Below are 27510 nucleotides of genomic sequence, written 5' to 3'. Positions count from 1 at the left end.
TTTTTTTTTTTTTTTTTTTTTTTTAATTTTAAAACTTACACTTGCACTCACTTACATGAGTTCAACATCTTCAGAATGTTCTTAATGCAATATAACAGCAAACTTCCTCTGCCTACAGCAGCCGAAAACCATCATGAACGAGTGCTTCAGACTGAAGCATCCTTTAGCATTTGTCACAAAAAGAGCAAATCTTTATTTTATCTGAAACATTCTTTTTTGTCCCTAGAATTAGGCAGAATTTTCTCCAGAAACAATCTGCATTTGTATGGTTTTAGATCCTTCATCTGGGAGAAGCTTTAAGTTGAAGAGATCATTCTTAGAATACTGACAAGCAAGGGAACTAATAAATATTTGCTTCAATTAGTGTCAGAATTTTAACAGGTCAGTGTCACAAAGCAATTTCAGCTATACAACCTGGCAGCTTGTCCTAATTGCCTCATACCAGAGACTTTGATATTTCTTTCTTCAGCCTTCATCCTCCTCCATTCTGGCCTTTGCTGCCAAAGTCACTCTCATGATTCTTCCTGTAGTCCTTCAAAGAACTTAAAGAAAACACAAAATCCACTGAAGCCTAGCATGACATTACTTCTGAAATCTTACTTTTCTTCACTGGTCCACATAGGTAACCTTAGACAAGAATTTGTGTCAATACCTGGGTGCCTACAATTATGTTTTAGGGTGAACCAATTGCTCCATGTGCTTCAGGTGCACATAGCTAACTTCAAGCTTCTGCCATTTCTATGAGTATCAATCAGTATCAAGTATCAATCAGTGATTCTCTGAGTGCAAAATGACTGTTCCTGTAAAGAATCGGAGATAAGGATTCATACTCATTATAACCATTTATCCTATTTTATGTTTTTGTATTAGAGAGGGAGAAAGGAGGGATCACTCAGTACCCCACAAGGCACGCTCTCAGAGAGTGCTGGAGTGAGTGTACTGAGATCACAGCCTAACTACAACCGCTTCTTCCCTCCTCAAATATAGGACAGATCTGATTGCTGATATTCCCAATTGTATCTATTGTATATAAAAATAGAAGTGTGATTTTGTAAGTTTATATCTTCTGTAAACTCAGAGAAGCATAGAACGTGAACCCGTCTTAATGGAAAATATTATTTAATGCATTCTTTCTTCAAAAGGTGTATAGCTAGTTTTCCTTTCATCGCAATCCCAAGAAATCTGTCAAGTACATAACACAAGTATTTGCTGAACTCTGATATCAAGTGCCATTTCTTATTATGTCTCTGGATTCTTTAGGATTCTTTACTATCAGCATTTTCCAGTCCTCTACATTACCAGTGCACTGTCAGATGTGATGGGGTCTAGACAGCGGCATCCGAAAGAGGTTAGTTACAACTCTGTTATTGTGACAGGTGTAAATCTAAATATCTTTAATTATAAGTGTTTGAAATGTGGATTGATCAAAAGATTTATGGTAATTTAGAGCTCAGAAATTTAAACTGTCTAGAAATCTGGTTATAAAGTACAGCTCTGTGCCTTCACTTCTTTTAGGAAAGTAAAAGGAACAAATTTCCTAGTGGAAAAGTGGGTATTATAAAGTATTTAGGAAGAACTATGTTCCACTGTTTTTGAATAACACTGGGAAAACATGCTAGCTAACAATATCCCAGGAAAAAAAAATAGAAAGATTTTTAAATACATAAATATAATGCTTTCTACTGAAGGGATTTTATGATCCTTGAGGTTGCATTGATTTCAGACAAATTCAAGTGCAAAGGGAAATTCTGTACAGTGAACCATGACTTCACATAGATATTGTAATTACATATGTACAAACAAAGGTACATACATGCGTGCATATATCTGTCATTACTGCAGCATATATACTGCCTAAATTCTGAAAACAAAAGTCGTGATCTTTCTCTGTCTGGCCTTAGTTCACAGCAGTGTAAATCAAGTGAAGTCACTGTAAGCTTAAAATTAATGTTTTGGCAAATCACAATACAAAACAAAACAAAAAAAACCTCCTCATTATCCTGTGGTAATGCACACATCTTAGGCAATAGTGTTTTTTTTTTCTTCTCTCTCAAGAGTGTAGTTATAGTTTAATATTAATAAATACCAAAATACCAAGCAAGCTGAGTATTAAATAATAATCAGTAGGCCATTAGAAGACTGATACTTCTCATTACTCGGTAACGATGATTGTTTTAAAGTAATACTAAAGGTGGATTTTCAGCTCACCTACCAATCTCAGTAAGAACTTGGTACAGCCTATACCCTTCTGTCTTTATAATGAACATTTCCCCGTATCTTCCTTGTGAAACACAGACAAAACAATACGCAGTCAGAGGTGAGGGCATTTGCTAAATTGCAGGAAAGGACAATGGCATTCATTTAGCTCTGAGCACTTCTGTGATTTTGTTTTCCACATTTTCCCACACCAAAGGTGATTCAGGTGCTGTCATTGGCTTTATCTAGAAGCATTCCAGAGTTCAAGGCTGTTCCACAAAGTTTCACAGCACATTTACAGGTGTTTTAAGCTGCAAACAGGAAGTACCTAGTATACCATAAAGTTTCTAGATGAGTTTGTTGGTCTGGAAGAGTTGTAATGGACTGGAGGCAGAGCACAGCTTACAGTCAGAGTAGGGTTCAGGGTTACTTCACATATATTACCCTGCAATCTTCCCAGTAAATTCAATTGAGATTCGAAACCATTTGGTGGCGAGAAACAGATACTGTCATTTTCCAGGTTGTTAAAACTGTCATTTACAGCCAATGCTGCATGGCAAGCACCATGAGTGAGGCACTGTCCTGCTAAAACACCCAGAGAGCTGTCGCTAGCTTCCAATGGCCTCTGTAACTGGGAATTTTAAATGGACTAAAATACTGAAACCATACAGCCACCACCTGTGTATTGTGTCATGGTGCTTGTCACTTTCAGTCGATACTATAAAGGTTAGACACGAGATAAATTGGGTCTGGTTTAACACTTGGGGAAGCAGACAAGTTAGGAATGTTGGACTAGCCAATTTATGTAGACAAAGTCATTTGATACTTAGGTCAATAAACATGCCGATAACTCAATTAAATTTGGTACTGTTTGTAAGGCAAATTCATCAGAAAAGCGTCAATGTACTCTTGAGGACTGACATCACGATTGAAAATAATTGTGAAAAGTTTCATCTATTAGCTCATGGAGTCCTGTAACAGCAGGTGATTTTCATAGCTGTTTCTATGTTAGGAAAAAGTAAATATTATTTTTCAAGTGCCCAGTTTCCTCCTTTTACTGTTTTATTTTCATTTAATGAAATCCGAATCAGTTTTTTCTAATGAAGTGAATAACTATTGATTCTCTTTCCTAAACTGAAAATCTTCTATAAACAATTAATAAAAATATTTTAATAAGTTATATATACAACAGTAAAGTTTAGCATGGATATTTTCTCATGTAACAACATGAAATTAAACCTGATTGTTTGCAGGTCAATATTTAGCACGCATAACTCTGCTAAGAAGAAAGTATAGAAAAGAACCGTTACTTTTCAACAGGTGTTTTTAATCATTAATTTGAATGGGTCTTTCTTCCCATATCATCTGAGTAATATTTTCCAAATAAGACAACTAATCTATCTGGTATTGTACACTTCGTCATTTATATTATTTATTGGTCATTAATATATCTGTTCTTAAGCAAACTTCTATAGCAGTAAGAATGCACAGGTTTTCAGGCACAAGCTTTCTGACACTGGAGGAAATGTAGTAAATCTGAATACTGACTTCTACCAAATCTGCCAGTTAGACTGGCAGTAGACGGTATATCTCTCTACAAAATTTGTCTTACTTATCTCTTTAAGTCAGGGTAACTAATACAGTATTAACTAATATGTCTCCATTAGAATATTCAAAATACTGTCGTTTAAGATAATATTTTATCCCCCCCCCCTCCCACACACATACACACAAATAACAAAAAGGTGTAAAAAGCATATAAAGAAATAGTTTTCCTCTATTATCTAGATAGATGAATCAGTGATATCAATAATGCTACTATATGACCACATTTTAAACTTCAGCCTGAGTTTTTGAATTAAATCCAGAAATTACCACTTCACTGAAACTTTCAGAACTCAACATTTCCTCTGTTGCTGTTGATCCTTGCACACTGTGTTATAGAGGTATACTAATTTCACTCCTCCAGTCCTTGAGGTTACATTACCTTTCTTGTATCATATGCTGCTCCATGACTGTCAGTTTTGCACCATTAGCAATTTTCCTGTTCTGGTCTCTGCCTTTTAATTCTAAAATTTCATATTTTGTTCATACAAATACATATTATAGTGTAATTCTGGAAATACATGAGATGGTATTCATTTCTCAACACAACATCCCTAAAAATGCAGGTAATTTCTAGACTCTTCCCCTATAATTCTCTTGAAACAACGGCTAAACAAATGCATGGAATTTTTTATAATACTTAGAATGTGGTAACCATCAGTATAGACTGCATTATCTGCAACGGGGCCAAGTTTGAGACAACAGCTAACAAATCCCTTGCAGTCAAGAATACTTTTCAAAGAAATTTGTAAGTACATTTTTCTTCAATGATCTCAACCTGAGAGCAAGGCTACCCAAAGTAAAATTGTCTAAGAGATGAAGAGAAGTGTGGTAGTTGTAATTTTTTACTCCACCTTTCTTCCTTGAAAAAAATGTGTAATATAGTGTACTTTGTTATCATATACTTTCATTACCTTATCTAAGTGCCAATGGTAGTCACCAGGATTTCTAGTCCTAGTCAAGCGAATAATTCCCAATATATCTCAATGCGTACTGGATTTTTTATGCCATGTATTCTTTATAAAACACAATAATTGATATAGGAGATATACAGTAAGACAAGTTTCACATTGGAAGTTGCCATTATGAGTCACAGACAGGAAAGGGTGTTCTAAGAGTTAAGGGATCAATTTATTTTCCAGATGACCTGTGGTCTAGTAGCCTCAGAATGTGACAGGATCCTCTATTTAATGAGCACAACCAAACTACCTCATAAGTAGGAAAAAAATAGGGTGGAAAATCTGATTCCAAGAATTCAAATTTGAGTTTGGCTGCAAGGGTTAATGTACTCTACACAGCAAAAATGCCTGGGCAAGACAAGATCTGAGTTTCTCTGGAGATAAATCCTAAAGTATGCATGAATTAGGGAGTTAGCTGAATTTCCAGTAGAGAATCTCTTACAAATAAGTTCTCTCTGGAAGTTCCTGAAGAGACCACTCCAAGTGACAAGTAACAGGTATCCAAGGCCTGCAAATAGAACCTTCTCAGAACAAGAAGTCACATGAACAAGACCTTCTTGTTATAGTGTGAGTAAACTAACTCAGTCTTCCTTACACTTGCATTTATAAACACTAATGACTTTACTGTCTCACCTGGATGATACAGATACTGTGAACTTCTTTTTCTATTTGACTTCACATGTTTTTAAGTGTGGACTAAGATATCCTAATCACAGTAAGACATTACTTACCTAAAAAACAAATGGATCTATAAACTGAGGAGCTAGGCATTGTTTCATATACATTTGTTCTCCTGAATATCCTCAAGAGGATTTGGAGGACATTAGTGTGGTCTGCTGTTTATTCACATGGGCCAGGTAGTAAGGAAGTGACAGTGAAAGAAGGCAGGGGACTCTTCCAGTGAAATTAGCAACACTGAAGTTTTTCTGTCCTGCAGAAAATTACTGGTGTGAAACACGAACATTAGGAATCTCAGGGAGCATGTCTCAAGCTCGTTTCTTGTCTTTCCTACTGTGAGGGCTGTATATTTCAACTTCCACTGAGCCATTTGAAAAACATTTGTCACAGCATGCTCTGTACTTGAAATCCATAGTAATTGCTTGTGCCGTGTATAACATCATGACTCTATAATCACTTGGTATTTTGGATCATTTTCATTTCCCTGCTTAGCGCTTACATGTGCGAGTTTGTTCCTCCATGCTGTAATTTCTTCTTTTATTCTTGATTTTTACTATTAGTGCACTTACCCATTTTTTGCTCAGTTATAGCTCTCACTGGCTACATCTATGGTTTGACTGTAGATTAAATCCAGACTTTGCTTGAATAAGAACACTCCCACTACATGATACAGAGTGCTGATAAACTTACACTTCAGCCAACGAATTAAGTTTATAGTAGTCAAAAAAATGTTGATGAGCTAGCATTGTGCCAGCTAACGTTATGCTAAGTCAGGACTGTCTGACCATGCCAGATCTCCCACAGCTAGTGAACTTCCAACAGATAAGTTGCAAGCCTTCTCACAGTCCTGTAGAGTCATTGTCCTTGGAAGCAGTCTTGCATCCTTTATATGCAGGCACAAGGCACTGTATTTTCCTTTATCTTTGGTTTTCATCTGCTGTCACAGACCTAGCTGTGGACTTGCCATGTTTCTACATTGGCCACTGCCACATAATTTAGTGTTAGCTACAGCACCATGGTTATGGTTACTAGACAGGAACAGGATTTGAGCCAGATCAAGGCCATGTGGTCCTCGTTTGCATTGCTCCAGATTCCATTGTGTTTAACTCAAGCCAGGATGAAGGTGGCTAGATCTAAAACAGCTGCTAAGGCTCTATTGAGAGACTCTTGTAGAGGTCTCTTATTGCCATTATGGGCAGAGATTCTGTATGCTGCATTATTAGGCTTATTTTGTCTTTGCAGGACCATGGCACATGAGCCTGCCTTCCTATGTCACTGTTCAAACTCTCCTTTGCACAGTTTTTGGCCTGAATGAGCTGAACGTCTCCCACAAGTTCAGAAAGTACTTCATCCAGGTGCAGCCACACAGGAAGACTGGATGAAGCAATCCTGTTTCTCCTGTGGAAGTGTAAAAACTTTAACTATGTACCTTCTGTGCTCAGAGCTGTGGAAGAGGTCCTGGTTTTGCTTTGTTTACTTTTATGTAAAGGGACTAGCTTGACTAAGGTGAAGGCTCTGAAGAAATGTTAGCATCAACGCAAAATAATGATTGCTAAATATACGTTGCGAAGGTGTCCTACAAGTACTTTGAAGAGCTTAGTTGCTGCTTCTCCTAGATCTAGGCAGATGCAGATGTTTGAGAGCTTGATCACCTTGTTACCCTCTGAGAAGAGGGAGCATTTGAGGACAAACTGGATTGTTTTTGAAAGCCTCTGAGACTTATTTCTATTTTCTTATCATTTTCTAAGCATACAGCCAGCCTCTAGGCATTTTGCCAATAAAACAGACTAGTATTGCTTGGAATTTTGTCCCTGCTATTCTATCAGAGAGGGGACTGGCCACAGGCTACCTCTCAAAATAAGTTTCCTTGGTGCAGGATGCAGCAGCTCCATGTTTGTTTTGGGCTTTGACCTATTATTAAACCTGTTTTTCTCTTAAAAGTTGTGAAACAAAATCCCGTATCCGGTTATTTCCCTAAAAAAAAAAAAAAAAAAAAAAAAAAAAAAAAAAAAAAAAAAAAAAAAAAAAAGAGCACTCAGTAGCTCACGTTGCTGAATTTGCACAGTAGTCCACATTAAAGATAAGATGTAGATTAACACATATGCAAAGGAAACTAATAATAAATTCTACTCAAAAAGTGTGCTTGGAAGAGAAAATAGATCTTATACCACCACTGTCAATACACTGCCACCCCTCTCCCCTTCCCCCACCCCCACACCTCCTGCCCAGTTATCATCACTTGTTATTCTAATTTCAGCTAATGTATCTGAGATTATACAGTCTACATGAATTTGAGATAGAATATACTCAGGCTTTTCCTGGGATTATAGGATCCTCCATGGTGGCCTTTTCTTTTTCTGCCCATACATTAGGCATACATGGAGCATTTTGCAGTGTACAGGAAGGACTCATGATGTTGGGAAAATATTTCTCTGCCCCTTTACTTGTGTGGGTGACTGTCATCATGAAGCATAGAGTTATCTCCCAGGTGTAGTTGTAAAGCCATCTGTATCTGTTGGTCCCCATGATTTGTTACATATCTTTTGAAGTTCTTTTTCATGCACTGGATGTAACCTTGGAAGAGTCTGGAGGGCTCTTGTTGGATCCAGCAGTTGCAGGACTTTCATCCTCCATTCTCATTGGGGCACCTGGAGAAAATATATTTTATTTAGCTGGGAATCTACAATGATTATTTTTATTTTTCCATTGAATCAGTTTCTGTATTAGTTAACAAAGCCAGCTAGCTGGGCACATGAGGCTGGTCTTCAGCCAAATGGATGGGTAATATATGAAATTAAATGTATGGGAAGAGTCGAACAAGCAAATGTGGTCTGGCCCAGAGTCGGTATAATATTCTGTTGTTGTCCTGGGCCAGAGCCAAATGACAGCTACAGCTGTACTCAATTACTTGCACACAAGATCTAAACAGGACAAGAGCCAGAAGATAGTGTAGGTAGGTTATGAGAGACCCAACACAATGTGTAGAAAGGTCTTTACTGGCAAAGTCTTATTCAAACACCCCCACATCTCCTCACTGTTTAAGACATCTACCTCTGGAGCACAGTTTCCACAGTCCCTGTCTCATACACCCTCCTAAGCAAAAAGCCCTTTGCATTTTCATTTCTGTCCAGAGAAGAATAAATAAAAAAAAAAAAAAATGGTTGCAACCAGTCTGGTTCTGCAATCCTGGGAGCTAAATGCGTGCTAAAATTAGCACTTTCTGTTTTGTGCTCTCTGCAACATTTTCTTTAAAAATCCTTTGTTTTGAAGTATTTTTACTTTCTTTCCTTTCAGACTTTAGTCTCTTTGTAGTTAGAATCCCAGAGCCTTCAGGGTTGAGAAACAGAAGTGAATTCATCTAGATTTTAGAAGATGGTCAGAACCACACTAATAGAATCTGCAGTACAAAAGTAACTGCAGAGAAAGCAAAAGAGATAAAAACAAAATATATGGGGAAAAAGAAAAAATGAAATTGTATCATTCTAACTCATTACTGCAACTTCCTGCTGTGGTATTATTTCCATGGCTTGAAACTGGACTGCTACATGAAAGCATATAGGCATGTTGAGAACAAATCTTGTATTGGATAAGGCTGAAGGAATGAGTAAGGAAGTAAACCTGATGCTGTATCACTCATGCAGTTGTTGAGCTGGGTTTTTGAAGTGATTTTTCTCCAGAGGCAAAACACAGATTGCCTAGCTATTTCATCCTAAAAGTCCACTCAAGAAAGAAGTGGAGTTTACACAGAATGGATAACCATCACACATTCAATGGGATGTACACTTAGAAGATCTAAGTTCGAATGATCGAATGATTAGGACTGAGGCATGAGTTCAGAAGCCAGAATTTCTACAGTTGTCAAAAGGCAGGAAAAAAAAAAAAAAAAAAAAAAAAAAGGAAAAGCTATAGCTTAGAAGTTCCTATAAGTTTCTATCTGCCACACTTACCTGCAAACTCTATACAGAGCAATCTGAAGCTAGGTCCCTTCATCTTCACCCTTCATAGAACCAGCATATATAATATTATGGCAAGTAATGACCTTATAATCAGTGAAGAACTTTTATTATTACTTGTTGTGACCACAGAAAATTGTCTTGACAACAGTGGATTATTAACCCAGTTTTGAAGTGAAAATTAAGAAAAGATGAGAGACCAGGAGTTTTCATTTCTTGATGACCATTTCCCATTGATTGACCCTTCAAATGGGATAGCTCCGAAAGGGAAAGTTAAACATGAGTCTCCATAAGCAACATCTATGCAGTCCTCTCTCCAATGTGGACCCTTCCAGGTCTGCAGAACATCTCTCTGCCATCAGCTCTTACTCTTTTCAAAGGTACTGAAAGAAGAACAGACCAATGACAAACCTTAAGTACTCCCAACCCAAAATGAATATATTGCTTGCTGCTGGGTGATATTCAAAGTAATGGGAAATCAAAAGTAGTCTGAAATATCTTTTGTTTTCCTTAATGGGTCCATGCCAATGATGTGAACAGGTCTTTTCCACACAGAAGAGATAGTAATTAACAATTACATCCTCTGAAAAACAAAATTCTCTGTGAAATGAAAAATAGATATCTCTATACTGCATTTTCATGGGTTGTTTTTTCTACACTTTCTCTGAGAATATTTTCAGTGATTCAGTGTGCCTCAAGAATGTCAGAGTCACAGAAAGGCTGAGGTTGGAAGCAACCTCTTAAAGTCAACTGGCCCAGCCCTTCGATCCAGCAGGGACACCCAAAGCAGGGACCAGGCAGTTTTTGAACATCTCCAAAGAGGAGACTCCACAGCCTCTGGGCAACCTGTGACTGTGCAAAGCACAGAAATGCTGCCTGATTTTCAGAGGGAAACTCCAGTGTGCCATTTTGTGCCTGTTGCCTCTTTTCCTGACACTGGTCAGCAATGAAAAGATCCTGGCTCCATCATCTTTGCAATATTCCTTAAAGTATTTATAGACACTGATGTAATCCACCTCAGCCTCTTCTTCTCTAGGAAGAACAGTCACGTTTCTCTCAGCCTTTCCTCACTGAACTTCAGCTCTAATCCTTTGATTGCCTTTATGGCCCTTTGTTGGATTCTTACCAGTATATCCATATTATTTCAAAAAGAAATCCAGAAGCAGATGCATCACTGAAGGTGAAAGCCCCAGCAGTTCTAAGTAGAGGGAAAGAATCACCTCCCCTAGCCTGCTGGCAGTGTTCTCCTAATCCACCCCAGGATACCATTAGCAAGGGTGCACTGCTGTCTGCTGTTCAGCTTTTGTCCACCAGGATCCTGAGGTCCTTTTCTGCAAAGCTGCTTTTCAGCTGATTTCCCAGTACTTAGGCCTGGAGATGTTCCTCAGCAGGTGTAGGACATTGCATTTCTCCTTGTTGAACTTTATAGATTTCTTACTGGCCAGTTTATCCAGTCTGTCAAAGTCTCTCTGAATGGCAGCATGACCCTTTAGTATATCAGCCTCTCCCCCAAGTTTTGTGCCATCTGCAAAGTGGCTGAGGTTGGAGTCTGCCATGTCATCCACATCATCAAGAATAACAGTGGGCGTAGTGCTGATCCTTGATATATACCACTATATCCAGTTAGATTCTACTTCACCATTCGCCACCCTCTAGGGCCTGGCTGTTCAGTGAGTTTTCAGTCCATATCACCTCAGTCTTAATATCCAGTCCATAAAGCATGGGGTTGTGTGGATGAAAGTGTCAAAGTCTCTACAGAATTCTTTATAAATAAAAAGTTCAGCATAAATGCCTGCCTAAGTGTGTTCCAAAATATTTTGTTGTACGTGCAAACCACATGTTTTCAACAGCCATAAACTTAGTGAAATTCTCAACTCTCGTGAGACTTCATACATATCAATTTTTATTTATTCATTTATTTTTAACAATTAAATAAAAAAGTTATTTGCTTTTTTCCCTCTCCATTTATCTGCAAGATTTTAGGCCGTGTTCAAATTCTGTATTTCTATGTTGTCTTTTCAGTCATGCCTCCTTTGTGTTTTCACTCAACTTGAAGAAGTTAGGGCAACACCCTTCCACTAGAAGTTATCTTTCACCTGCTGCTAGTTCATTCGTTCTTGGGCTTCTAAAACTTCTACCTACGTCATTCCTAGTCTGTCACAGAGGTTTGGCAGCTAACAAACTGTTAACACTGTTGGCAGTGATCAAAAACAGAAAGGCTTTTTCACCCTTCAGCTGCAAGCCATTTTTCCTACTTGCAACAGACAGACCCAAAAAGACTGCAAACACAAAATTGCAGCCAAACCGCAGATCTGACAAAATGCAATCAAACAAACCATTACTCAACAGATAAGCAAACAAATTAATTTACTCCCAGGGAACAAGGACTTACCCCTGCCATACCAACAGTCACACAGACACATGGTGTTTCATGCACTCTGTACTCTGCTGAGAAAAAGGAAATACAGATTAAAAAAGCCCTTCCTCAAACTGTGAAGCCCTGTAGAAATAAGTAGCTTTTCTGCCCCTATCCTGGTGAGAGTTTAATTATAGAGAAATAGTTTCATATTCTTTTTCTGCCTTTCAAGAATTCCCCGAGCAATACAGAGTTGAAGACTGGGAGAGCAGTTGGTGAAATATTCTTGCAGTTCCTATCTGGATATTTATTTTCAATTTCTATCAGCTCCTGGCCCAGATGACCCTAGCATGCCTCTGTTGGTGTTAAGCCCTACCATGACAGGAGAAGCTCTCCCCACTTAGTGACAGCTCTGGGATAAAGATGCTCTCCCATGAAGATGCGATCTGCCTTTACGTACTTGTAGAAGCAGATGAACTTGTAACCAAGCATCTTGATGGCAAGTGAATGTAACATACAAAGTCAGTTACAAACTCAATCCTCCCACCTCTGAAAGTTGCTTTCACCTCTGCTCATTCCTAAACACAGGGTTTATCAGTTCAATTGCCTGTCAATCATATATAAAACAAAATCTCTCCCTGTGGCAAAGGTAAACTGCCTAAACATTGGCAAGGCTTTACTTGCAACATTTCCTGTTGGCTTGCCTAGGTTACTGTCTGGTCAGATTGCTGGCACTTACCTCTTTCCATATGCTGTATGGACAGCCTATATATCTAATTTGAACATTGTGAACTCCCAGGAGAGTTTTCATGCAGGAGCCTAAAAAGCTGTGCACTGCCATGTCAGGGAACATAAACAACGCATGACACACTGCAGTATGTTACATATTATCAGAAACACGATAGCTGCGTCAGTGGGGTACTCTGCACAGGCTAATTTACCCAGCTCCACAGCAGTTGGATTGCTTGTAGTAGCCAAGATGCAATGTGCAACACAGATGTATCCCAATCATAAGGCTGCAGCATTCTGTGCATTTAGTCCAAATGGCTGAAATTTTCACTGAACTGAAATACATAGTGGCTACACTTCTGGTATTCAAGTACATGTTTAAAATGTTTAACTATGAATGTAGACAGGTGTGATATTTTAGCTTATCTAATCTAATTTATAAAATAATTTTTTTTTCTCTGATAAACTTAATACTATTAAACCAAAGTTGAATAATTCAGATTACTCAGGAAAGCAAGGTATTTCACATTGCCCTCTGCTTTATCACTCTTGCTTGACTGATATCAGCAGTTAGTATACAATCAGACGTAGTCCAAACTAATTGATAATAATCTGATCACTTTAGGGGTCTCTTTAAGAGACAGTAAAGGGAAAAATGAGACTTTGACATATTTTTTATGTCATGAGCATTAGAAAGGTATTGGATAAAATTTTGTAGAACAGAAAGGAGGACCATAAACAAAAAATAATATTCGTAGAATCACAGAGTGGCGTAGGTTGGAAGAGACCTCAAAGACCACCTAGTTTCAACATCCTCCTTCAGGCAGGGTTGACATCTACTAAATCAGGCACTAGACCAGTCTGCCCAGGGCTCCATTCAGCTTGGCCTTGAACACCTCAAGGAATGGGGCATTTAAAACATCTCTGCACAGCCTGTGCCGGCACCTTCTCTTCTCCAGGCTGAACAAGCCTGGCTCCTTCAGCCTGTCTTCACAGGAGGAACGCTTCTCAAGTGAAGTGCCAAAAGTTTGGACAGACAGGTGAGAAAAACAATGCAGAGAAGACTTCTGAATTTAAGTAGTTTCAACATTGACTACATATACTTACATGTTAAAATGTTGGGATGAGGTGTGAAGGAGTTAAATGAACCAAGAACAAGCAAAAATCTTCACTCTGTTTGAGTCTTAATCATTTCTTGTAAATGAGGACATGTTGATAGGTATGTCGATTTGGTGTTGACAGATGCAACATAGTGAACGTTGAAGAAAAATCCCTGAAATAAGTACGGGTTACTGACTTAGTTTTGTCAACCCAGAAGATGGACAGAGATATTCAGGAGATACCTCTGTCATTGTGGAGAGGGAATTAAATGTAGAGTTAAGAGTATAAGATGTTAAAAATGCAACACTGGAAGTTGATTAAATATATATATATATATATCCTATCTATCAGAAGTTGGCTGTTTTACCTTGCCAATGAGGTCCACTGAGCAGCTCACATAAAAAAGACACTGCAAAGTACACAGTTCTGAGAAAGGCTCTAGCCACAAAAATCTTGTGTAGAGGGACACTGGGGAGTTTGGAGTTGTTTACTTCAGAAAAAGAGGCATAGAAGATGAGATGATAAAAATGGGAAATTGAATTAATGTAATATAATCACGGTCTCATAAGATAAAAACAAATACAACTCTGGAAAATGTCAGCATTATATCAGAATTTAAAACTCAAAGTTATTGATTGAAAGAGGAAGTAACAGGATAGGCTGAAAAGGTTTTAGTTTGGAGGTTTTAGCCAAAAATGTAACAGCCTTTCCATGGAAAGCATGCACTATTTGTAGCAGAAAACATTTGATCATCCCTAATTTAATAGTAGAAAGTCAGAAGTGGGTATGATGTAGGTATTTGACACATCTTCTAAACAAAACTAGAAGTTTTTTCACACATAGAGTGGTGACTCACTGGGACAGGTTGCCAAGGATGCTGTGTATGCCCCATCCTTGAAGACATTCACAGCCAGGCTGGATGTGGCTCTGAGCAGCCTGGTCTGGTGGTTGGTGACTCTGCACATAGCATGGGGGTTGAAACTAGATGATCATCGTGGTCCTTTTCAACCCAGAACATTCTGTTGTTCTATGGGTATATTTTGCCAGTGCTTTGGAAAAATTCTTGGCAGCCATTTCTCTGCAAAGATACCTCCTTTATTTTGACAGATATTCTTCTGAATTACAACTAACTTGATTTTGTCAATCTGCAAGGAACACTGCAGAGTCACATCTACAATAACTCAATGTTCTTTTAACAAATTTTGAGTGCCACTTTTCAATCAACTCTAATTTTACGAGTGAGTGGTTTAACCAGATAGATAGTTATCTGTTCTGGCTTTTGTCAGGCACTGAAGAATGTCTCCTGTTTTGTCTTACACAAAAGAAAGTTTGTGACTGCTGAATTTAAGCATTACAAATGAAGTTGTGCAGCTACATTTCTTCCAGTTTAGAAGACGTCAAAAACTTCTACAGCAAAGTATGGAAGCTTTTGTATTTCTGTACACAAAGTAAGTGATAATGAGTTTTCTTTTAATTTAATTTGTATTGCTATGTTTGCAGTCAGCCAAGATAGCAATCTGTTCCTCTGCAAGATAAAGCATGCCAGTTCTCACATGCTTTTTTGTGAAAATACATATTTAGATGGATTTAGCAAAATGTATCTTCTTCACCAGGAAACAAATACTCCAATATTTTTTGCAAAATCTTGGCAGATAGGAAGGTGTCTGCTACCAGTGCTTCCTTGTTTTCCTGGGCATTGTGAAGAAGATCTCATAGAACAGTCTTGAAGCCAGATGTTTCCTTTCCCTGTTGTGTTGACATACCAAACCAGATTCTCATCGTCGTTCTGCTGAGTGTAAATTCAAGATGTTTCTACATTCAAAGAAACCGAATACAGTTTTTGTGTAGAAACATGCCAAGAGTCCCATCAAAATTTTAAAAGCTTACTAAGAGTTAAAATACTTTTCCAAATGATCTGATTATAAATGACTGTCCAAAGCAGAACATTATAGTTTATCACACTTTTAGAGCAGTTTCAGTACCTAAGAGGGCAACATCTCAGTGTAGAACAGGGTACTCCTGTGACTGGAAGATGGAACCAGAAGTGAAAAAAGGAGTGAAAACCTGGTCAGTGTTATGAATGCTTCTCTACGTCTATTTTACTGCAACATTCACTGCAATTTTGCACTTTAATGTTAGGCACCCTTTTGCTGTCTTAATAACTCTGAATTGGAATGAATGTGGTAAAATGTAAAACGTGGTAAAAGGTAAAACATGTAACTCCCATTTATCACCCTGAGGAGTTTAGTTAGCAAAGAAATGGACACATAAGTAGCAAAACTAATGAATTTATGGATATAGAGGTGCTAGGCAGAGTATTTGTTAGTGGATGGTAGCAGACTCATACCATGTATAATTTTCCCATTGTTACAGGAAAAGTTTGTGTCCTTACATCCTCAGGTGCAGTCCAAGAAGAAATTTTTTATATTTGATTTTTAAGCCTAAAATACCCTAAGATTCAGCAAATAGCCTTATTCTAGAACCTAATTTTAATTTTTCATCTCATCCATCTTTAATGAAAATTAGAAATCTGAATAACACTATCTGAGCACAAGAAACTACATATGTTTGGGATGCTTCAGCAATATGATTTAAAAAAGAACCCATATTTGTAGTTGATGTCCAACTAACTAACTTTATACAATCAACCATGCCTGTTCAGGGATTGCACTATTTTGCTATTTCTTGTCTCTCTTAAGTCTAATCAGAAACAGGTGTTCATCTGCATTGGGTATCAGCTGCAGTTCATAGAACAAAGCCAGCTCACAGTGGTTAGCCAAGGGACCAACACCTTCTACACTGGTCATAATTAGTGTTGGTCCTTGGAAGCAATGAAACTGCTTCTGCTAAGATCTTCATGATAATAGGCAAGATATTGTTAGGAAAATCAATGATCGCATATAGGAAAAAGTTGACCCACCTAAAAGGTGATGAGGGTTTCTGGCTACAGACCACTCCTTCTCAGGAAGTAGCTGTTATTCAGGAGACATTTGCCTTTTAAAAGCTAGGCCTTAAATAAACCCAGAGAGGGATAGACTCAGGGGTGAACTGCTCACATTTGTGCTCCCTGGGTCAGCCACTCCCTTCTCCTCATGCTCAATCATCAGTTCAGGCCATGATATAACATTTCCCCTACACATGGCAATAGCAATTTTGGAGTTTGAAAATCCAGTTCTCAGCCATCTCAGCTTACACCTGTACAACACAGTTCAAAGAGAGACAGAAAAGTGAAGGCAAGGTGTGAGGATGAGGCATCATCCTGCCTTCAGGTCCCCGTTTCTCAAGCTTCTACCTAAAATCTCCCCTCTTACTTCATGCTCCATAAAAGACTGTGGTCCAGAGAGGTGGATTCTAGATCCTCACTGTATGGAGATTCCAGGCTTTAAAAATGGTTAGGATCTCTTTAGTATTTCCTACTGCTTAACCTTAAGATTTGCTGAATTTTGCAAGCTGAGAGCCCTAAAAACAGATGCTATTAATCTGATGTGTAAGATCTCTTTAGAAAGAGAATCATTGAATGGCTTATGTTGGAAGAGACTTCAAAGATCACCTAGTTCCAAACACCCTGCTATGGCAGGGTTGCCAATCACTAGATCAAGCAGTAGATCAGGTTGCCTAGGGCCAAATTCAGCCTGGCCTTGAATATCACAGTATCGTGCGAGTTGGAAGGGACCTTAGAGATCATCGAGTCCAACTCCTGGGATTTGAGCCTTCTTTGTAGCAGAGCAGCACTTCTACCACTTGCGCCACAGGGGAGATTCGAACCCGGGCCTCCGGTGTTGCAAGCGGCGCTTCTACCACTGCGCCACCAGGGCACACAATATGTCCAGGGATGGGGCACCCACAGCTTCTCTGGGCAGCCTGTGCCAGCATGACACTATGAAAAACTTCTCCTTGACATCTAATCTAAATTTCCTCTCCTTTAGTTTAAAACTATTACCTTTAGTCCTATCACTATCTACTCATGTTAAAAGTTGATTTCCCTGCTGTTGATAATCTCCCTTTGAATACCGGAAAACCATAATGAGGTTTTCCTGGAGGCTTCTCTTCTCCAGACAGAATAGACCAAGCTCTCTCAGTCTATCTTCATAAGTGAGATGCTCCAACCCTCTAATATGCTGTTACCTACTGAGACTCACATAGTTTGTAACCCACCTGAACCTTTAAACACTACCTCTGAGTGCCACAGTATTTCTGCTCACAAAAAGCACTTGGAGTGAAATAAGATGGGCATGCAAGAATTTAACATGATACAAATGAAGTCACCTAACCTTGTAGCTCAGCAACATGTTAATTAGGAAAGATCATAATTTTCATCTCCTTTCTTTCTATGAAAAGAAAAGGAATATTTAAATGATAAAGATTTATCTTAGAACACATCGGGGAAGCTCTTCCACAGAATATTTTGTAGGAATTTCTATATATGAATATACATATAAGTAGTAGTTTTATAAATTACCATTCCTATAAAAGTATCAAAATACAGAATGTAAAGAACATGCAAAAAATTAAAATAAAGAGAAACTAAAAAGACAAACCAAGAATTTAACTGAACTGGTAAGTAGAAAGAGGCTGGGAGAATTCTAAAAATGAATATTATTTTCAAAGGGAGAGGATTTTGCGGGTTTATAAACCTCGGTAATTATATTCTTTATCATTCTGTGATGAAGTCCATCATCATTTTATCCTTCACAGTGTTTATAAAATAAAGCTACACTTTTTTGCTTTATTTTAAACTGTGATCTTTACAAACAATAAAACCAACCTTTTACAGTAGTCTTGTAACACTATTATATATTTTATGCTTTATAACTTTATTCTTATGTCAGTTTCCATAATATTTTTGTGTACAGCTCCACAAAAATCTATTACAGACTTTTCTTTCTTGATTTTTTTATTTTTATTTTTTTTTAGTCACAGCACTATTTTTCTATGTTTTTAATTAGGAAAGTCATATGTTTTACATTACTTTGCTTGTAAGAATAACAGTTATTTTCATATTCTCATTAAGCTCTAAAAGATTATCTAACTAATTTATTTACAGGGTTATTTCACTCTATGTCCCTCTAAAGGACAAGAGCTGTTTATCTACTTCTTTTATAAAAGTACTCTTTTTCCCATAGAAGGAAAACATGAAGACATTTCAAGCTGGATATTTAAGATAGTTCTAATTATCTCTGCTTGTCACAGTGCAAAACATTACTGTTAAAATTTAGCAATGTCCTAAACTATAAATGATCCCTACCAAATACGAAGTAATGTTTTCCTCTTTAAAACAAACAAATTATATCCATGGAGATTGTTCTAAAATTATTCTGCCTGTCTTGCAGGGTTACTCTTTGCAAGCATAATTTAGCATATCTTCGCTGAATAAAAGAGAACCATAAGCAGTCACTTCAACTGATCCTCCCTGTACATAAAAGATAAACACTTGTAATTTAAGTTGGGAATGGAAGGGAAAGGAAGGGAAGGGACCCTGAGAGTATGAATTGCTCTTTAGCATCAGAAAATTAGCAGCACATGTGATTTAAGCAACATCTGTGGTATGAGCTAAGACATGGTGGGTCTAGAGGAGGGAAACAAAGATGATCAGAGGACTGGAACACGTCTCCTTTGAGGACAGGCTGAGAGAGTTGGGGCTCTTCTGCCTGGAGAAGAAAAGGCTCTGAAGGAACCTTGTAGTGGCCTTTCAGTTCTTGAAAGGGGCCTACAGAAAAGTTGTGGATGGACTTTTTACAGAACAAGGGGAAATGGCTTTAAATTGTAAGAGGGTAGATTTAAACTAGAAATTTGGAAGAAACTCTTTATTGTAGGGGTGCTGATACACTGGAACTTGTTGCTCAGTCAGATTGTGGATGAATCTGACTGGTGCTGCCTGGAAGCATTCAAGGCTAGGCTGGATGAGGCTTTGAGCAACCTGGTCTAGAGGGAGGTGTCCCTGCCTATAGCAGGGGTTTGGAACTAGATGGTATTATCTCCCTCCCAACCCAAACCATTCTAGGATTTGATGATCCTATTGCAATCTTCCATCAAGTTGGCAACAACAAAAAATGGTTCAACCTAGAAAGTTCAGACCATCCATTACTGTCAAATACACCACACAGTTAAAGCCCACTGGTACAGATGGCATATAAACGTGTCTGGTTGGGTTAAGATGCAAATAAAATCTGCCTAGGAAGAAGGCAAAATGGACCTCATTTGGTCTGTGACATAAGCAGTGTGTCAAGTGTGTTCTCAAGGGTGGATACTGGCAGTGACAAAAAGTATTATAATGCACTGGTGCCCTTCAGTACTGGCACCAGTGAGAGCACTAGGTAAGAAAATCTTTGTGATGGTTACTTTGGATAAAATGATTAAGACTTATATTAGCAAATAAAGTTAACAAGGACTGTAAGAACATCTTGTATCACATAGCTTGTATTCCTACAGCTAAACTCTTTTACCTTTCAAAACTGGCTGATTGTGTCTAGATTTCTGCCTGGAAATCCTGACCCATGCTGGGGTCAATGTCAAGATTTTTTTTGAGGGGGTGCTACTGCACCCAGGGCCAGGCATTAAGTATAACAGTTGCTAATTGCCAACAGTTACACAGCACAGACAATCACATTCCTGTACTTAGGTTTGCACATTGACAGTCTACTAATACAGGGTATTCTAGTGCAGGCAACATAAAGAATATATCTCTTTGGAGGGGAAATTTCAGCCTTTGGTAGTGCTTCTATATTACCACTGACTTGGCTGCTAGGTTAGGGAGTGCTGCCATCAAAAAGGGGATGCTGTGATGTGCCCTTGCAACCTCAGCTGTTTGAAGGTTTGCAAGGTTATATCTCATATTGATTATCATTCAGTGCCAGGTGGCCCCACAGCCAATGAAACCAACGTTATTTATTCTGTCTCCAAAGCCTTTCCAGGGCCATTATCTGCATCCAATATCTTAAGTATTACAATGTCTCTTGGCAGCATTTCACACGGTACAATATGGATTCCTGCAGAACTGAAACCCTCAGCATATTATTTGCTAATGGATGCAGATTAATGAGGAATATTGTATTAAAAGAATGTAGATAGAAAAGAGCATAGATTTCAGAGTCTAAAAGAAAAAAAAAAAATAAGACATTAATACCAACTATTTTGTTTTCAACAGGACATTTCATAAGTATTTTAGTTAAAGGGTTCTGCAAGGCCTGATTTAGATTTATTCATAGCATGAGAAAGAATCTCATTTTATCTTTTTTAGTTTTCTTGCTTAACAATCACTGTTTGAACTTTTTTTTTTTTTTTTTCTTATGCAACTATTATAGCAAAGAAGCTGTAGCTACCTTTTTGCAGAACCAGCAGAATAATATTTGAGAATACCCTTGACAGATTGGAACATTGCAGAAATGAGCATTGAAATGCAAGTGTCTGGAAAACAGCAGTGCCTCCTGCCACTGTGCCTCTTGCACATGCATTGCTCCTGGCCTGTTTGCTCTATGACCACTATATTTATCACTTCTTTCTGTTTAATAGCACTCCTCCCAGCTTTACATATTCAATCTGGGTGATGTGCCTAGAGTTTGACACTTAGTGCATTTGTTAATGGAAGACATCAGAGAAGTTACTCAGAAAGATAATAAAGAAACTCAAGTCCAATTCACAACTTCATCTGCTTGGGAGTAACAACAGCCACATGTTTCTGTCTTTTCCTTTTGCCAGTCACATTTTGTCATAATTTTATCCTCATGGTGTTTTTTAACCTTCACACACTTTCTTTTCCTCACGATGATGTCCCAAATCCTAACACTGTTTTTAAGACAGGAGATAAAGTCTTACCAGACTGCATCTGAATCTATTACTTTATAGATCATTGGAGTCTCTCAGGTCATACACAAGGGGTGAAATGCACAATTATCTTAGTGTTCAGGTCTGTTTATATATGTATTTATATCTAGGAAACTGTTTGAATCGTTATGGTGATCTGTGGTGTGAGGCCATCTTCTACCCCAGCACACCTGCCATCCTGGTGCTGCTGGCAGAGCACTGTGAGTGCAGATCAGGTCTGGGATATAGCATGCAGTGTGGCTGTGGTGCTGCTGAAGGTCATCACTGCTATCAGGGCAGGGGACCTTTCACCCCAGGGCTGGGAGCACTGGGATCACACAGCAGTAGTGATTGGGCAGGGCCAGATCAACATTCTACTTTTATTACTTTAACATGAAAGTATCTGACTACCTGCAAGAGGTGAAAGGAACTTGCTCTCTTTATTGATATTACAGACTATTAGAGGTTTCTCTCACAGTTTATAAGTAGGTGTTGTAAATGGAAACACTACAAGAAAAGCTAGAGAATTTTTAAAATGCTTCCTTTCTTATTTCACTTTCATTTCAGTCACTGCTTCTTTAAAGCCAACCACAGCATATACAGAGGCTTTGCTTCTCTAGGACATGATGAAAATAAAATCATGTTCAAAGGAACATTTAAAGCATTATGAAAATCACTGACTTACACAAAATTATGGAAGGATTTTCATTTTTTGGCAAGTGAGACGAAGTATTCTCATAGCAATAATGGGGAGAGAAGCAAGCATGCCTTAGGTTGTGGAGTAACTACTTCACAGCATTTGGGGTAGGTATTGCTAGAGTCTGGACACTTGAAACTTCAATCATTCTGCATATTGGATATGATCAGAATATTAATTACCAGGTGCTACACATCTTCAGTCTTGGTTCTACTGTTATCAAAGCTAGAAAGCAGGAGACACTTGCAGCTTGAAAACTTAAAATAGCTCAAAAGTGTTGGTAAAGATATACTTGCTCTGAAGGTACATAAAGTGCTCTTTGTCAGATTTACTACACGTGTTAACTGACATAGTGCACACAGCGGTTGACAGTTTGGTTAAAACTTACTTTAAAAGTAATTAAAAGACTTCTTTTATGGCTTCTTTTTATGTGGACAACTTCAGCTTTCATAGCAAAAGGAAAAAAAAGACAAGGCTCCCTGAGGTGCCAGATTAGACCTCTTGATCAAAAGAGGCATAAATGATAAATGCATAGCTTCCATTTTAATATTCCTTTACTCCCTTCACTGGTAAAAAGCATGGAATGCTGAGGGCTGAAAGAACAAGTAAGCATGGACCAGAGCTGTGGAAGCATAGTTGTTCAGAAAGTGATCTCTCACTTGCCAATTCAACAGGTACAAAAACACTGTAGAGAAGTCTGAGTAATGTTATTTTGCGGAGATGAGAAATGGTTTCCTTTTCCTACTGCTCTTGAGGGAACTGTTGGAGGCTGTTTCTTTAAAGTACTTTTTTGTAAAATACAGTTTTTCCATTGTCTTTGAAGAAAATAAGTTTAAGGTCAGTGGATGCATTTTGATCTACAACAATATTGGCTAAATTCAGTTTCTAAATGTTGACATTGTTATCAGGGAAGAAATTTCATCAATCACAACAGGGACAAGATTTCACTTGGCTTATTCTGTTTGAAAATTGCTCTCCTTTGTCAGCTTCTTCAGCATTATGGCTAATGAGAAGTTAGCCTGAGGGGCTTTATTGCTTTAATTTTCCTCTAAGATTTCACTCAGTGAGACTAAATGGATCTGCAGGACCATCAAAATACACATGAACATAAAATACTATATAAGAAAATACATCTTTTAGTTATGGTTTTGCTGATTTTGTGGAATAAATATCACTGAATGAATTCTTGAGGGTTTCTGATCTTCATCAGCTGCAGATTAAAACCTCAAAAAGAAAAAAAAAAAAAAAAAGAAAAAAAAAGAAAAGAAAGAAAGAAAAGGTAGCTAAGTAGAATAAAACTTCAGTTCTACCAAAGGTCTTGTTCCGCATCTCAATTAATAAATAAAGCAGCCAAAAAGTCCCCTTAGAGTACATCTGGATCACCCACCATACCTTTATTACTGTTCTTTACCAGCCTCATTTACTCTTAGAAATACTGTGGAATGTGGCACGACCTGTGAATGGATGAACTGTACATACATCGTGGCTAGATGATCTGTGGTTAAAAGCAACAACACTAAGCTGTCCTGAGCAACAAATATACTGAAAACTGTATGTTACTGCTAGGTCATTTTATCTCATAATCAGTTATACTTCCTTATGTTGAAGATTAAAGTCAGCCCAAGTTCCTGATTTATACTTTTTTTTTTTTTTTTTTTTTTTTTTTTTTTTTTTTTTTTTTTGCTGTGTTATTTCAGGTAACTTGATGATGTAACCTGACATGATATAATGTAGCATTCCTGAACATGGAGAAAACTGAATGTTATTTCAGCTGCCACACATATTTTTGGATAGTAAATTTTAAGAGTCAGACTTTGTTCAAGAAGAACTAGATAGAAAGCTGCATGTAGACAATGAAATCTTATCAATTTAAAGAGTGGCTGTGAATATTTCTATTGTACTGTGATCCGTAACAAACACAGAAAGTATCTGTACTACATATGGCTGCCAAAAGTGCAATTAAATCAAAATGAAACATTTTCATGGTCAAAATAAAAGAAAGACAGCAGTATAAGGCAATGTTAAAAGATTTCTGTCTGTATAACCTGGTAAAATAATGATCAGAAGGATGTGAGAGGAAGCAGATATCATCACCTGACCACAGAGTTCTAAGATGCCACTCAGAAGAATCTCAACAGGCTGGAGAGATAGGCAGAGAGGAACTGCTTGAAATTCGGTAAAGGTAATTGCATGATCCTGCATCTGGGGAGGAGTAACTTCAAGTATCAATCAGTACAGGCTGCAGGCTCACCTGCTGGAAAGTAGCTCTGCAAAGGGCCCGGGTGTTTTAGTGGTTAACAAGTTGATCATGAGCCAGCAGAAGGGCAATAATATCCTGGGCTGTACTAGAAAAACATTGACAGCAGGTCAATGGATCCAATTCTGGCCTCCTCAGTACAAGAGAGATGTGGAGATCCTGAAAAGAGTCCAGTGAAAATTTATTTAAAAGATTAATGAACTGGAGCACCTCTCATGTGAGGAAAGGCTGATGTACCTGGGCCTTTCTTTGTCTCCCATGTTCCACCTGAAGAGAAGGCCCAGGGGAAATCTGATCAAAATGTGTAAGTAACTGAAGGGAGGGTGTCTTCTCAGTGGTACCCACTGATAGGATGAGAGGAAATGGGCACAAAATGAAACAGTAAATTCCACCTGAACATGAGGAAAAACCTTTACTATGGAGATGGCAGAGGTACTGGAACACAGTGCTTGGTAATATGTTCTCAAGGATGCTGTTTATCAGAGTGGTTGGATGAGATGACCTGCAGAGAACTGTTCCATTCTCAATCATTCTGTGACTCTGTGTAACAACTGAAAGAGGGTAGATTCTAAAGACAAAGTGATTTTTTTTGTTTGTTAGTTTTTCTTCTTGTGGCAGAAGACGTTACCCTTAAGTTGAGTTCAGGGAGTATCTAGTGGCTATCTGGATATGTTTCCTAAAGCAAGTTCTGTTAAACTGTTACATACTCCTTAGGAAAAAGAGGAATGCCCATTAACACTAAAGATATTTAAAACTAGATTATAAACTTCAGGGAACAATTATAGACTTCCAAGGGAGATCAACATGTGACCCAACACTCAGTTTTCCATCTCTAGTTACACTGGCTCTGCGGTTGGACATTTCAGGGGACTCAAAACAAGATACCAATCTCTCACATCAAGGGCAATGGAGGTTTATCTGTGAAATGTTTGCCATTGTTCTGGCAAAAGTGTTATTTCAATAGAGGTGTACTGACACTGTAACCAGAGGAGAATTGATGTCAAGACACAGCAAAAATCCTGCTAAAAGGTTGACAGAAGGAAAAGGCACGTGACTGTGCACACCTCAGACTTAGCTTCTAAATATTAGCTAAAGACTGAAGCATGAGATGAGGCTGGGGAATTCTGAAACTGATTACAAGTTATGGCCTGCTTCCTGTTTCCATTGAAGTCAAAGGCAAAACTCCCATTGATCTCATGGGAACAAGTTATACTTTCCCATTCCATTGCTCTGATATTTTAATGGACTTTAACATTTTTACTTTAAAATATCACACTCACGCTGACAGTTTAAACACCAAATTTCTAGACATTTGGGTAATTTGAAATAACCCAGATGTGAAAACTCCTACAAACAAGATTTATAAAGGAAACAAAATCTTACCCTTAATGTTGACAACTCTTGCAATACCACTAGCATCAATAAAGGCAAGAAAAGTTATTTTTTTCAGCTCCACAGGGACAAAACCATCCAGCTACTCCCGACTGAAAAATAACTCCCACTAGGACTTCAAAAGATACTGGTCACAACCTTGCATATATGAGTATTCATTAGTACTTCTCAGTAGTTCTCTCTAACATATTTTTGTGCAAAGCTGTGAGTTCAAAGGTCACACTGTACATCACATGTAGCAATGTTGGTGAGCTTTTATAAGCATAGGTATAGTTCAAGTGCTAAATTATAGCATATTACATGACTGGTAAATAGAGAAAGTTTTGAATCTTGGTACAAAGAAACATTACAGAGGTCTGAGCCCTTTCAGTTTTTAAGCCTCTCAGACACAAATTTCAATTTTTCTTTGGATTTTCATTTCATTTGATGAAATTTCTGGGCCAAAATAAACATCTTTCTGGACAAGAAGAGCTGAACACAGCTCTTTCTTGCACTAAACTAACAAAATGCCAAAGTCAGTTATGGGCTGGCACCCTTGTGACGAATCTACTCTCATGACCCTTTGTGATGGGTCAAGCTGAAGTCTACATCACTGTTTTTCATATAATACTCTTTGTTCTGCCTTAAGCATTCAAAATTTCCAATTTGAAATATCTAATTGTTTTCACATAGAGTTTTTATAACAGTGAAATAGTAACCAAATTCAGGAGTGACATATCCTTCTGTACTTCTTCCCATGCAAATAAGATGGAACTATCCTTACAGAGAGTCATCAGCATGCCTACACATTGCCATAGTGGGCTTTTTTTTGGTGTGTTTTTTTTTGTTGTTGTTTTGTTTTGTTTTGTTTGTTTGTTTGTTTGTTTTGTTTGTTTGTTTGTTTTCAGTTAAAGATTTTTAGAAGGGGCTTCTGAAAAGACACTAAGCCTGTCCTAATAAAGCCTCAGCCTGGCCACTTCAGAGCCCTTGAGCACATGGGGAGGTGAAGAGGAGCCCTTTATTTTCTGTTCCCTCCTCTCAGACATGACCTTTCTTTCCATGTGTCTTTCCCCAACTCAAAAGGTCACTGGCTGAAGGTAAAGAATGGTGAAGACAAAATTCAATCTTGGGACAAGAATAGTCATTTGATTATTCTTTTCTATTATGCTTCCCTTTTCCTCCTGGGATGTCAATGACCCTGAACTCAGGATATCCATCTTTCTCTAATCCTTGTGGTAAAGAAAATCTTCCTTTGTGACAGTATCCCATACATGGTGGTTATGGATATAAAAATAATAATAATGATGATAATGGTCATAAGGAGTAAGTGAAAATAGAAAACAGAGTTTGGAAACAAGCCTTTATTCAGACAGTCATTCCTGGAGCTTTGCCTACAGGAATCAAGATCTATCAGTTAATCTTTTCTGTGTATATTAACATAATAATCATATAATTAGTAAATTACATGCATAAGATAAATGTGCAGACAACTGTCAGGGAATAATCAGTTGGAGGCCTCTCTAAAATCACCATTCATAAATTTTAAATCTGATTTTTTTTAAAACTCTGAAGGAGGAAGGTAATTAGCTCCCATTACATTGTAATGATGTTTGGACAAGTACTTCCCTTAGATCTCTTTAAAAATTGCAGATAGTCTCATTAATAGAAGAGGAGGAAGAGGCAACAATTAAAGCTGAGTAAATATTTTGGAAGAAATGAAATTTTGTTGAAGCAGATGTCTTCCAGAACTGCATCTGTTTCAAGAACTTTTCCAGAGACTCGAGGCTTTCACAGTGATCCAACAAGCA

Source organism: Excalfactoria chinensis, chromosome 2 (assembly GCF_039878825.1).
Source record: "Excalfactoria chinensis isolate bCotChi1 chromosome 2, bCotChi1.hap2, whole genome shotgun sequence".
Taxonomy (NCBI): domain Eukaryota; kingdom Metazoa; phylum Chordata; class Aves; order Galliformes; family Phasianidae; genus Excalfactoria; species Excalfactoria chinensis.
Note: the sequence above shows the minus strand (reverse complement) of the source record.